At 33.2% G+C, this 14,477-nt stretch overlaps 1 long non-coding RNA gene across 1 annotated transcript; it reads left to right on the plus strand.

Moving 5' to 3' along the window:
• Positions 1-1,547: 1,547 nt before the first annotated feature.
• On the plus strand, positions 1,548-13,165 carry LOC139510592 (uncharacterized). The gene is made up of 3 exons (XR_011661925.1): positions 1,548-1,684; positions 6,032-6,139; positions 13,008-13,165. It is a non-coding gene; the product is annotated as an uncharacterized lncRNA (long non-coding RNA).
• The last annotated feature ends 1,312 nt before the right edge of the window (positions 13,166-14,477 follow it).

Raw genomic sequence — 14,477 nt, forward strand, 5'->3', positions numbered from 1 at the left:
AAGGATACTACAGATACAGTTAAGTCGGCTTCATATCTTGACTTACATCTAGAAATTGACAATGAGGGTCGGTTGAAAACAAAACTTTACGACAAAAGAGATGATTTCAGCTTTCCAATTGTGAACTTTCCATTTCTAAGTAGCAACATTCCAGCAGCACCTGCATACGGGGTATATATCTCCCAATTGATACGATATTCCCGTGCTTGCATTTCCTATCATGATTTTTTTGATAGAGGGTTACTGCTCACAAGGAAGCTTTTAAACCAAGAGTTCCAAATGGTGAAGTTGAAATCATCCCTTCGTAAATTTTACGGACGCCATACGGAATAACCGTTTCAAAAATGATATCGAATATGTTCCTTACGTCGTAACTACAATCCCCTTCCCTTTCATGAATGTGACCTACCGAATTAGACTATTTACCGGATTTGTAATCACATAAGCAACACGACGGGTGCCACATGTGAAGCAGGATCTGCTTACCCTTCCGGTCCACCTGAGATCACCCCTAGTTTTTGGTGGGGTTCGTGTTGTTTATTCTTTAGTTTTCTATGTTGTGTCATGTGTACTATTGTTTTTCTGTTTGTCTTTTTCATTTTTAGCCATGGCATTGTCAGTTTGTTTTAGATTTATGAGTTTGACTGTCCCTTTGGTATCTTTCGTCCCTCTTTTATCAGATTCTACTCTACCTTGCTGTAAACCAATTAACATGTACTTATTTTTTATTTATGAAAAGTAACTTCATTGAAATAAACAGAACTGAGAGAATGTACACTATTTATATCGCTACGAGTCCGAGCAACAAAGGTCAATATAAATCCTATTTTGAATCGAGCGTCACTGGTGAGTATTTCATAGAAGAAAGGCGCATCTAGCGTACACATTGTCAATTGCTGGGTATCTATGATGAGTTTATTTAAATCAGTATATAGCTCTCCTGTAACAAACTTACAGTTTCCAAAATGGTGCCATCAGAACGTAGTGATGATCAGTCATCGCACTGAATGCTTTATATGGATAATATCTGGGACGTCCCGTCATCTATGATTACTTGTAAAATACCTACAGACGCATGTTACCTCACAGAACTAGACAGATGTTAAATGGTCCAAGAAATGTACGGATCTAGATGAAATAATGCCCCAAATAGTGTAGAGTAACTTCAGTCACTAATAATTTTAAAGAAGTGTTATGGATGTTCTTTTGCTGGTAGGCACTTAAAGTTAACCATCGAGAGACGTTAACCACCGAGAGTCGGTTTTTAGACCCGCCCAGTGCACCTAAGCACGCCTACTTTTGGAGCTCTTTAGTATGAAGATAAGAAAAATATACGAAATTACGGAACTGTATACCCTGTTTTATCCTTGTTGTTGGTGTTTCTTGCGCATGCGCACAAAGCACGGTGATAGTTACGGTTACTGACTCAGGAACCTTGTCCGAAACTTGTATATTATATACGTTTAATAAACTGGATCCTTGTTGTGTTCAGTTATCGATACACTACGATGGAATTACGGACCAGTTTAACATAAACATGGTAAATAGATAGACAGACAGCTGATAATCATAATTAATTAAGAAATAACCTGGAAGAAGAAATGAGTTAACTATTGATTACAACAGAGACGAGAATGCCATCGTGTTTGTTCTGCTAAAAAAAGCAGGAACATTGGAGTTTATGGTTAGATTTTAAATATTTATTGTCTCCAAACTGGGTAAATTTGATATAGTAACACCCCCCCGCCCCCCTTTTTTTTTGAAATAACTCGAGAACCACACATCTCGCTCGCTTAAGGGCATACGATACAGTATTGAACCTGTATTTACAAGTTGATGAAAATTGGCATATAGGCTTTTTTTTACCTCATTAAATCAAATATGTAATAAAAAATATACCTTCATGTGCTACTTTTTGAGTAAAATGAGTTCGAAATTTTGTGTATTTGCTCAAAATTCAGATTTGTGTCCGTATTTTCTTTTTCGAAAGAAAGACATAACTTTTTTGTTTTAAAAGATAAACACAAAATACTTTTTGTTAAATAATCGGTAATTTCTGTATTTTATAAGTATCATTAAAAATTATGCAATTTTTATTCCGAAATAACTCTATATTTATCAAATGTTCATGAATAGAGGAAAAAACGTCATTTTTTGCTGCATGTTTATCAAAATTTAAAAAATTGCGCTATTTACAGTTTTATAAAATTTGGGTCACATAATCTCCTTGCAAAATGAAACAAATTGCTGTTTTAAAAAATAGGGGTCCATGCACTCGTTTTCAAATTAAATCAGTTTGAATGATAAAAATCAGTCGAAAAATGCATCTTTTCCCGATATGTCAGAGTTTGACGTCGCGAAAATAACATTTTACGTTAGCAACGTCATTACATTCCCTGTAACTGTATCGTATGCCCTTAACAAAGTAACAATAAGAAATAATTATTGTTAGTTTCAAGAATAATTAATCGTCAAAACTTATACCCTCCCCGACATCAAAGGAAGTTAAATGAGGCCCCTCATGGGGGGGTCCTAGTAATCACATAATCACCATTTTTTTGCCAATATAATCACATAATCATTAAATATTTGCTTATCTTTAGTAATCAAATAATCATAAACTAAAAATACAGTCCTAGGTAATCAAATAATCATGAAATATTTGGCTTAATAATCAAATAATCATTAAAAAAAACGGCTTAGTAATCACATAATCAAAAACCCCATGAGGGCCCTCTTAAATGTATTATCCCAAAATTAGACCAAATTTTTATGATATAAGGCTATTATTTTATTTTGTTTTGTTGGGTTTTTTTTGCTTTGACGTCTTCCTCCTGTATGAAAAAAAAACATAATAGACCCCCCCCCCCTTTTTCCCCATAATCAGAGACATATATACACATGTGTATATATGTCTCTGCCATAATATAGCTTTTTAAGAAGTCATAACTATTTGGACTACCCTTGAATATATTTCAGACAAACTCTTCTCTAAAAAAATGTAAACATGATTTGAGAGAAATCTTTGGAATAGTTTTTTAAATGATTTAATTATTATGTCATGTATATAATTGACATTAACGGTTCATTCAACCTATGCCAACATTTTGAAATTTAGGTATAAAATTGTATGAAAATATGTTGGCATAGGTTGAATAATTTGTAATAGATTAAGTGTTATAAAAACATAAATTAATTAGGAGCTAATCAATTTACAACCAGTTTAAACCTACCGTTAAAGTGTTCTCAATATACAAAATATACAAAAAAAAGTACAAGTGAAAATGTAGGTATAATTGTGTATGTTGAGGATCTCTATTTCATACATGTCATATAGGAATTAGTTTAAAATTAATATAATGAAATAATGAGAGAAAAAAAGAATTTTATGGATTTTTATCTAAAGTTGGTCACAAAGTAAGGACTTTTTCTAGTAATTTTTATACGCCCGTCAAAATTTTGACGGGACGTATTATGGTATACACATGTCCGGTGTCCGTCCGTCTGTCTGTCCGTCTGTCCGGCGTAAACATGTCGCACCGTAACTTGAGAACGACTTATCTAAATTTCATGAAACTTAATATAGTTGTTTTTTATGATGGTCAAATGATCTGTATACTTTTTGGTGAAAATAAGATTTAAACTTTTTGAGTTACGGCACTTTGTAACTAAAACAGGGGTGTGTTTTTTTTTCACATGTCGCACCCTATCTCAAAAACGATTATTGCTTAAAACTTTACATACTTTTTTGTTATATTAATCTTAAGATCTGTATACTTTTTGGTGATGATTAAAAATTTCATTTTTGAGTTATTGAGTATTTTGTAAAAAAGGGGGAGGGGTTTTTTACATGTCGTGCCGTATCTCAAAAACGATTTATGATTATTGCTTAAAACTTTACACACTTCTTTGTTATATTAATCTAAAGAACTGTATACTTTTTGGTGATGACCCAAAATTTTATTAAATGGTAGTTGCTTTTAAAAACTTTCTCAGAAACTTTTTATGATTATTGCATAAAACTTCCACACAAGACGTCGGGCGTATCATGCGCTCATGGCGCAGCTGTTTATTTTAATAGGAACTCATGGTATATTCAAATTATCTTATTAATATCTAAATTATCAATTCGGATAATGAAGTTCCAAATAAGAGACACAAAATGTAACTGTAAATCACACAACACAATATAATAGACAAAAACAAACACAGAGTACTTTTATGTTTAAACTAAAAAATAAGTAAATTAAGGGTGTACTGTCCAACTGGAAAGTCGCTGCCTTTAAATGAACCAAAAAATCATTCTAATAGTATTTAATATTTATTTTAAATTTTATATTGCAAAATTGATTTTAAAAAAATCTGTTGAAGTATCATGGTATATTTGTATATTTTATTGCTTGTTGAAGTATTTTACATATTAAATACAACAAAATAATTAACAAAAATTATCATAAAAAGAAGTAGGTCCGGAAAGGGCCGTTTTGGCCTCAAATTTCAGGTTCATCTATTGAATGATTTTGAACACTTTTTAAACAGTTAAGTGTCTATTTCAGTTGATTCAATTAGTTTGTGTGAAAGTTTTTAACTGATTTAGTCATTAAATTAGCTCTGATTCAAGCTTAAATATGAAAAATCTAGCAAATATGGCTAAAAATGTCACTTTTCATATAGTTTTTGTCAAAAATGAAAGTGTTCATCCTCAATCTTTATATATGTAATGTATTATCATCAAATACAACTTACGTTTCAATATTAAGAATGAACACGAATGTGGCCACTTTCATTTAAGACGGAAACTGTCCAAAATTTAATTAAAATGCTAAAATTGTGAAGATTTCAGTAATTTAGCATGACTTAATGATGATAGCTAGTACCCGATATATGTGTATTGTATTGGTAAAAACAGCCCATATTCATGGAGCAGACGCATTCTACTTTCCAATAAATAACTATGTTTAAATTTTAACAATTTTGTAAAACTGCTACATTTTGGGGCCAAAAAGGGGCCTTAGCTGGACCTACTCCTTTGCACCAATGAAATAGCTGTTTAACTCTTGTTTTCTTAAGTATTGTTAAATTTTAAAAGTGTTTAATTTAAAAAAAATTAATCTATTTTTTTATTATGATTATATATTTTTTCAACAATATTTTGCTAGTATCAAGGTTTCTATTTAACCGTTTTTGTCTTTTTAGCTATTTTTTAATTATTCATTTTGTACTACAACACAATTTTGCAAATACTTTATTTTAGTTTCTGAATTTTCAAAGAGTAAAATAATTATGCTTAAATATACTGACTGTATTTTACCTTTTATTAATTAATAATTGCTATAACAACACCTATTGTGTTTCGTTTGTAGGCGTAGGTTGAATATATTTTTATCAAATGTTGGCATAGGTTGAAGACACCACATTAACATAGTTATAAACTGAGACTACTAGTATAACACATAGTGTTATAATAGTCTCAGATATAAACTTTCCATTGTATTGACCAATATGACTAACTCATATGCTCTTTCCCATAAATGTCACAATATCAATATATTACAGTAAAACTGATAGTTTGATGACATTGTTTAAGACTATTGACCTCAGGTCAGCCTAAACTGAGTTTAAAACTGTAATTTATTCATTAAAACAGTTCAAGACATGTACCTTCTGAAATGTGATTGCATCAAAATTAAACCTAAGGCATAACATACTTAGTGTGCAGGAAGTGCCACCAAATAAATACTGATTTGTAAAATTAGATGATGATATTTGTGAAGTCAAAGATATTATAGCTAGTTATAACTGGTTTTAGATATAAATCTGAGTAAAAGGTTGATTTATATGTGCTCTTTCATGTTTAGATTATAATTTAAATTTAATCTTTTGAAGTTTTTTTTATAATATTAAGACATTAAAATCACAATTATTTATTTATACACAAAAAAATAATTTTTGTCCTTTTTTAGTTGAATGACTGTACACAAACATTATACACACATAATTTTGATAATTCTGTAATGTTTTTTTTCTATAGCCCCAGAATGTGACAAAAGACTTATTAATCCAGATTTACAAAAAATAGAAATAGTTCAGCTACCATAAGACTGCTATGACAAAAATTTTGCAGTTTCCAGAATTTGAGGTAGAGTATAGTTAGGAATAGTTTGATTATGCAGATGCTTAGTTTGCCATAAACAATTATGCCCTTGATACAAAAGCAGAGGAAACAAAAAAGTATGAAAATAGTTGAAAAAAGTAATCATTTTTACCTAGTCATATACTGTAAATAGAAAAAGAGAAAAGCACTGGTTATGATTTGGTATTTTTAATAGCATTATCATTTGTCCATAACTTGGAATATATACTGGATTGAGCTTGACATTTATTTAATATCATTGACACATGGTTGCAAGAAATGAAAGATGGTAATTTAAACCTAGCAATTTTATTAAGATTTAAAAAAAAGCTTTTGATTTGGTAGAATATGACTTTCTTTGTTTAAAGCTCGACATGTATGGATTTAGTGAGACTACTGTTAGTTTTTTTAAGTCGTACCTGAATAACAAAAGGTATACATTTGTAATGTTAACTCTGAACAACAACATGTAAAATTTGGTGTTCCCCAATGTTCTATACCTTGTCCTCTATTGTTTGTGCTATTTATAAATGACCTTCCCTTATGCATTAAAAATTGTGAAACAGACCTATATCGTTGTATATGCTGATGACACCACTATTCATAAATCAGGGGGAAACATCTAGAAAATATAAATGATGATGTTCAAGAAGATTTATACAGGGTTGAAGAGTGGTGTAAAATGAATAACATGTTCATAGATGCAAATGAAACAAAATGTTTGATTACTGGAACAAAGCAGAAACTATTCAGACTTTTCAACCAAACTTGATAATAAATTAAAGTATTACAAAATTCTTCATGTGAAAAAATATTAGTTTCAAAATTGACAGCCCACTAAGTAACTGGAGAAATCAAATTGACCAAGGTTGTGCTAATATATCATCCAGAATATACCATCTTTCTTAAATACATTTTTTTTTATATAACTGCAAGAAAACATAATACAATGGGTGTTCTGCCCCTAATTGACTACTGTTGTATTATTTGGGATGAATGTAAAAATTGAGGGATAACAAGAATTTTAAAAATCCAAAAAAAGGGCAGCATGATAAATTCTAGATGCAGATCCGTTATCCCTCTTGGTATATAGGAGCACTATATTCTATGTTAACCTCCACCAGTAGGTATAAACAAATACTGTTGATAGACGGTATATAGGAGCACTATATTCCATGTTAACCACCGACGGTAGGTATAGACAAATACTAGTGATAGACGGTATATAGGAGCACTAAATTGTATGTTAACCACCGAAGGTAGGTATAGACAAATACTGTTGATAGACGGTATATAGGAGCACTGTATTGTATGTTAACTACCGACGGTAGGTATAGACAAATACTGTTGATAGACGGTATATAGGAGCACTATATTGTATGTTAACTACCGACACTAGGTATAGACAAATACTGTTGATAGACGGTATATGGAAGCACTATATTGTATGTTAACCACCGACGGTAGGTATAGACAAATACTGTTGATAGACAGTACATAGGAGCACTATATCGTATGTTAACCACCGACGGTAGGTATAGACAAATACTGTTGATAGACGGTATATAGAAGCACTATATTGTATGTTAACTACCGACAGTAGGTATAGACAAATACTGTTTATAGACGGTATATGGGAGCATTATATTGTATGTTAACCAACGACGGTAGGTATAGACATATACTGTTGATAGATGGTATATAGGAGCACTATATTGTATGTTAACTACCGACAGTAAGTATAGACAAATACTGTTGATAGACGGTATATAGGAGCACTATATTGTATGTTAACTACCGACACTAGGTATAGACAAATACTGTTGATAGACGGTATATGGAAGCACTATATTGTATGTTAACCACCGACGGTAGGTATAGACAAATACTGTTGATAGACAGTACATAGGAGCACTATATCGTATGTTAACCACCGACGGTAGGTATAGACAAATACTGTTGATAGACGGTATATAGAAGCACTATATTGTATGTTAACTACCGACAGTAGGTATAGACAAATACTGTTTATAGACGGTATATGGGAGCATTATATTGTATGTTAACCAACGACGGTAGGTATAGACATATACTGTTGATAGATGGTATATAGGAGCACTATATTGTATGTTAACTACCGACAGTAAGTATAGACAAATACTGTTGATAGACGGTATATGGGAGCACTATATTGTATGTTAACCACCGACGGTAGGTATAGACAAATACTGGTGATAGACGGTATATAGGAGCACTATATTGTATGTTAACCACTGACGGTAGGTATAGCCAAATACTGTTGATAGACGGTATATAGGAGCACTATATCTTATGTTAACCACCGACGGTAGGTATAGACAAATACTGGTTATAGACGGTATATAGGAGCCACTACCGACAGTAGGTATAGACAAATACTGTTGATAGACGTTATCAAAGAGCACTATATTGTATGTTAACCAGCGACGGTAGGTATAGACAAATACTGTTGATAAACGGTATATAGGAGCACTATATTGTATGTTAACTACCGACAGTAGGTATAGACAAATACTGTTGATAGACGGTATATAGGAGCACTATATTGTATGTTAACCATCGACAGTAGGTATAGACAAATACTGTTGATACATGGTATATAGGAGCACTATATTGTATGTTAACTACCGACGGTAGGTATAGACAAATACTGTTGATAGACAGTATATAGGAGCACTATATTATATGTTAACTACCGACAGTAGGTATAGACACATACTGTTGATACAAGGTATATAGGAGCACTATATTGTATGTTAACTACCAACGGTAGGTATAGACAAATACTGTTGATAGACGGTATATTGGAGCACTATTTTTGTATGTTAACCACCGACGGTAGGTATAGACATATACTGTTGATAGATTGTATATAGGAGCACTATATTGTATGTTAACTACCGACAGTAGGTATAGACAAATACTGTTGATAGACGGTTTATGGGAGCACTATATTGTATGTTAACCACCGACGGTACGTATAGACAAATTCTGTTGATAGACGGTATATAGGAGCACTATATTGTATGTTAACCACCGACGGTAGGTATAGACAAATACTGTTGATAGACGGTATATAGGAGCACTATATTGTATGTTAACTACCGACGGTAGGTATAGACAAATACTGTTGATAGACGGTATATAGGAGCACTATATTGTATGTTAACTACCGACACTAGGTATAGACAAATACTGTTGATAGACGGTATATGGGAGCACTATATTGTATGTTAACCACCGACGGTAGGTATAGACAAATACTGTTGATAGACGGTATATATATAGGAGCACTATATTGTATGTTAACCACCGACGGTAGGTATAGACAAATACTGTTGATAGACGGTTTATGGGAGCACTATATTGTATGTTAACCACCGACGGTAGGTATAGACAAATACTGTTGATAGACGGTATATAGGAGCACTATATTGTATGTTAACTACCGACGGTAGGTATAGACAAATACTCTTGATAGACGGTATATAGGAGCACTATATTGTATGTTAACTACCGACAGTAGGTATAGACAAATACTGTTGATAGACGGTATATGGGAGCACTATGTTGTATGTTAACCACCGACGGTAGGTATAGACAAATACTGTTGATAGACGGTATATACATTGTAGGAGCACTATATTGTATGTTAAACACCGACGGTAGGTATAGACAAATACTGTTGATAGACGGTATATAGAAGCACTATATTGTATGTTAACCACCGACAGTAGGTATAGACAAATATTGTTGATAGACGGTATATAGGAGCATTATATTGTATGTTAACCACCGACGGTAGGTATAGACATATACTGTTGATAGATGGTATATAGGAGCACTTAGTCTATATTGTATGTTAACTACCGACAGTAGGTATAGACAAATACTGTTGATAGACGGTTTATGGGAGCACTATATTGTATGTTAACCACCGACGGTAGGTATAGACAAATTCTGTTGATAGACGGTATATAGGAGCACTATATTGTATGTTAACCACCGACGGTAGGTATAGACAAATACTGTTGATAGACGGTATATAGAATCACTATATTGTATGTTAACTACCGACAGTAGGTATAGACAAATACTGTTTATAGACGGTATATGGGAGCATTATATTGTATGTTAACCAACGACGGTAGGTATAGACATATACTGTTGATAGATGGTATATAGGAGCACTATATTGTATGTTAACTACCGACAGTAAGTATAGACAAATACTGTTGATAGACGGTATATGGGAGCACTATATTGTATGTTAACCACCGACGGTAGGTATAGACAAATACTTGTGATAGACGGTATATAGGAGCACTATATTGTATGTTAACCACTGACGGTAGGTATAGCCAAATACTGTTGATAGACGGTATATAGGAGCACTATGTTGTATGTTAACCACCGACGGTAGGTATAGACAAATACTGTTGATAAACGGTATATAGGAGCAATATATTGTATTTTAACTACCGACGGTAGGTATAGACAAATACTGTTGATAGACGGTATATAGAAGCACTATATTGTATGTTAACTACCGACAGTAGGTATAGACAAATACTGTTGATAGACGGTATATAGGAGCACTATATTGTATGTTAACCACCGACGGTAGGTATAGACATATACTGTTGATAGACGGTATCAAAGAGCACTATATTGTATGTTAACCACCGACGGTAGGTATAGACAAATACTGTTGATAGACGGTATATATATAGGTGCACTATATTGTATGTTAACCACCGACGGTAGGTATAGACAAATACTGTTGATAGACGGTTTATGGGAGCACTATATTGTATGTTAACCACCGACGGTAGGTATAGACATATACTGTTGATAGACGGTATATAGAGGCACTATATTGTATGTTAACTACCGACACTAGGTACTGTTGATAGACGGTTTATGGGAGCACTATATTGTATGTTAACCACCGACGGTAGGTATAGACATATACTGTTGATAGACGGTATATAGAAGCACTATATTGTATGTTAACTACCGACACTAGGTATAGACAAATACTGTTGATAGACGGTTTATGGGAGCACTATATTGTATGTTAACCACCGACGGTAGGTATAGACATATACTGTTGATAGACGGTATCAAAGAGCACTATATTGTATGTAAACCAGCGACGGTAGGTATAGACCAATACTGTTGATAAACGGTATATAGGAGCAATATATTGTATGTTAACTACCGACGGTAGGTATAGACATATACTGTTGATAGATGGTATATAGGAGCACTATATTGTATGTTAACTACCGACAGTAGGTATAGACAAATACTGTTGATAGACGGTTTATGGGAGCACTATATTGTATGTTAACCACCGACGGTAGGTATTGACAAATTCTGTTGATATACGGTATATAGAAGCACTATATTGTATGTTAACCACCGACGGTAGGTATAGACAAATACTGTTGATAGACGGTATATAGGAGCACTATATTGTATGTTAACTACCGACGGTAGGTATAGACAAATACTGTTGATAGACGGTATATAGGAGCACTATATTGTATGTTAACCACCGACAGTAGGTATAGACAAATACTGTTGATAGACGGTATATAGGAGCACTATATTGTATGTTAACAACCGACGATAGGTATAGACAAATACTGTTGATAGATGGTATATAGGAGCACTAAATTATATGTTAACTACCGACGGTAGGTATAGACAAATACTGTTGATAGACAGTATATAGGAGCACTATATTGTATGTTAACTACCGACAGTAGGTATAGACAAATACTGTTGATACACGGTATAAAGGAGCACTATATTGTATGTAAACTCCCCGACAGTAGGTATAGTCAAATACTGTTGATAGACGGTATATAGGAGCACTATATTGTATGTTAACCACCGACGGTAGGTATAGTCAAATACTGTTGATGGACAGTATATAGGAGCACTATATTGTATGTTAACTACCGACAGTAGGTATAGACACATACTGTTGATACACGGTATATATGATCACTATATTGTATGTTAACTACCGACGGTAGGTATAGACAAATACTGTTGATAGATTGTATATGGGAGCACTATATTGTATGTTAACCACCGACGGTAGGTATAGACATATACTGTTGATAGATGGTATATAGGAGCACTATATTGTATGTTAACTACCGACAGTAGGTATAGACAAATACTGTTAATAAACGGTATATAGGAGCACTATATTGTATGTTAACTACCGACGGTAGGTATAGACAAATACTGTTGATAGACGGTATATAGGAGCACTATATTGTGTGTTAACCACCGACGGTAGGTATAGACAAATACTGGTGATAGACGGTATGTAGGAGCACTTTATTGCATGTTAACCACCGACGGTAGGTATAGACAAATACTGTTGATGGACGGTGCAAAGGAGTACTATATCGTATGTTAACCACCGACGGTAGGTATAGACAAATACTGTTGATAGACGGTATATAGGAGGACTGTATTGTATGTTAACCACCGACGGTAGGTATAGACAAATACTGTTGATATACGGTATATAGGAGTATTGTATTTTATGTCAAACATCGACGATAGGTATGGACAAAATCCGACAAATACTGTATTGTATGGTAAACACTGACGGTTGGTATGGACAATTTCTGTATCATGCATCAATTGTAAATAAAAGTATCATGTGAGTGACACAGGCTCATTGAAGCCTCTAGTTTTAATATTATTAATGTGGAGATCTGGTCTAATTTATCATTTTCTCTATTACATGCATGATAACTGCAACAATTGAATTGAAATAAAAGTGATAATATTTCTATTGTAGGTTATCAAGATTTAGTGTTTCCATACAAGTGACAAAGATTGAACAACAAAGACATCTCAAACTTTACAGGACAGAGTAGACTTTTTTGACTGTGCTTAGTTTTGTCTTTATGTCTAAATTATGATACCTTTGAAAAAAACCAATAAAATATGGAATAACATTTAGTTCTATCTTATAAAGTGGAGTGAAGAAATAAGGGGTCTTTGAAAACATAAGAATATATTGCTATCATATATGCAGATCAGCAGCCCATACATTTGCTATAGCACATAAATATGGGACCAATAATTTCAAGTTGCCTTTTAAAAAAGACCTTATTAATGTTATGCGAGATACCACCAAAGACCACTAGGTGTTGATCAAATGATATTGTAAATAAGAGGGTTGTCCAAAATATTTCCAACAGCTGTTTGATATACACTACCTTAATCAAACCACAATGGTAAAAAAACAGTTTTGGTCAGTCTTAAAAGAAGCAAATATAATTTAGAAAAAGTGCAAGCTGTTGATAAAAACTACAAATAACTGCCAGTCCTAAATGTGGGTGGAGATTACCATTTAGCACAAATGAGTTTCTGGACTAAAGAAAGAATTTCGGCACAAACCGATTATACCCTTTCAAAAACTATGTGTAGTCCCTTTTATAAAAGTGGCAGATTATCTTTCTATCTAGAGTATCTATGACAACTAACTGCTGCTCCTAGTGACGTTAGTCTTTGGTTTTTGAAAAGATTGGATATATTGTCACAATTCTTTTCTAAGGTACCGGTCTGATAAACAGGAAGTAGCCAGATAAGCTACTAAATATATGCACACTGAAATATAGTCCCTTAAAATTCCCATGGCTGTGTACATGTTCAGATACGAACTATGAAAATTTTGTTTATATCTTTAGAGAAGTAAAATCAAGTATGTATGTCTTTAGTTTTGTCAAATTACTGTCTTGTTTTGTCCTGTTATTAGGTAACAGTACTGATACAATACTGTACAAATACGGAGATGTGGTATGATTGCCAATGAGACGCCTACATGTATCCACTCAAGTTCAAATAAAGTGGATGTAAGCAGTTATATGCAACCATACAGCCTTCAACAATGAGAAAAATCATATCAAATAGACCCTTGTAAATAGGTGTTGATCAAATGATATTGTAAATAAGAGGGTTGTATATTTCATGACGGTATAATACTAAACCCCTAACAGGAGGGATTGTGCCTGATATTCATATGATGAAGACATAATCTTTCAATCAGTTTAATTAAGGTCTGGTTCTGGCATGTCAATAACTGCTAGTAGTCTGTTGTTATTTATGTATTATTGTCATTTTGTTTATTTTCTTTTGTTTCATATTCTGACATCGGACTCGGACTTCTCTTAAACTGAGTTTTCTACATTGGCTACAGGTATAGGGGAGGGTTGAGATCTCAAAAAACATGTTTAATCCCGGCGCAATTTTGCGCCTGTCCCAA

Source organism: Mytilus edulis, chromosome 2 (genome assembly GCF_963676685.1).
Source record: "Mytilus edulis chromosome 2, xbMytEdul2.2, whole genome shotgun sequence".
In the NCBI taxonomy this organism is placed as follows: Eukaryota; Metazoa; Mollusca; class Bivalvia; order Mytilida; family Mytilidae; genus Mytilus; species Mytilus edulis.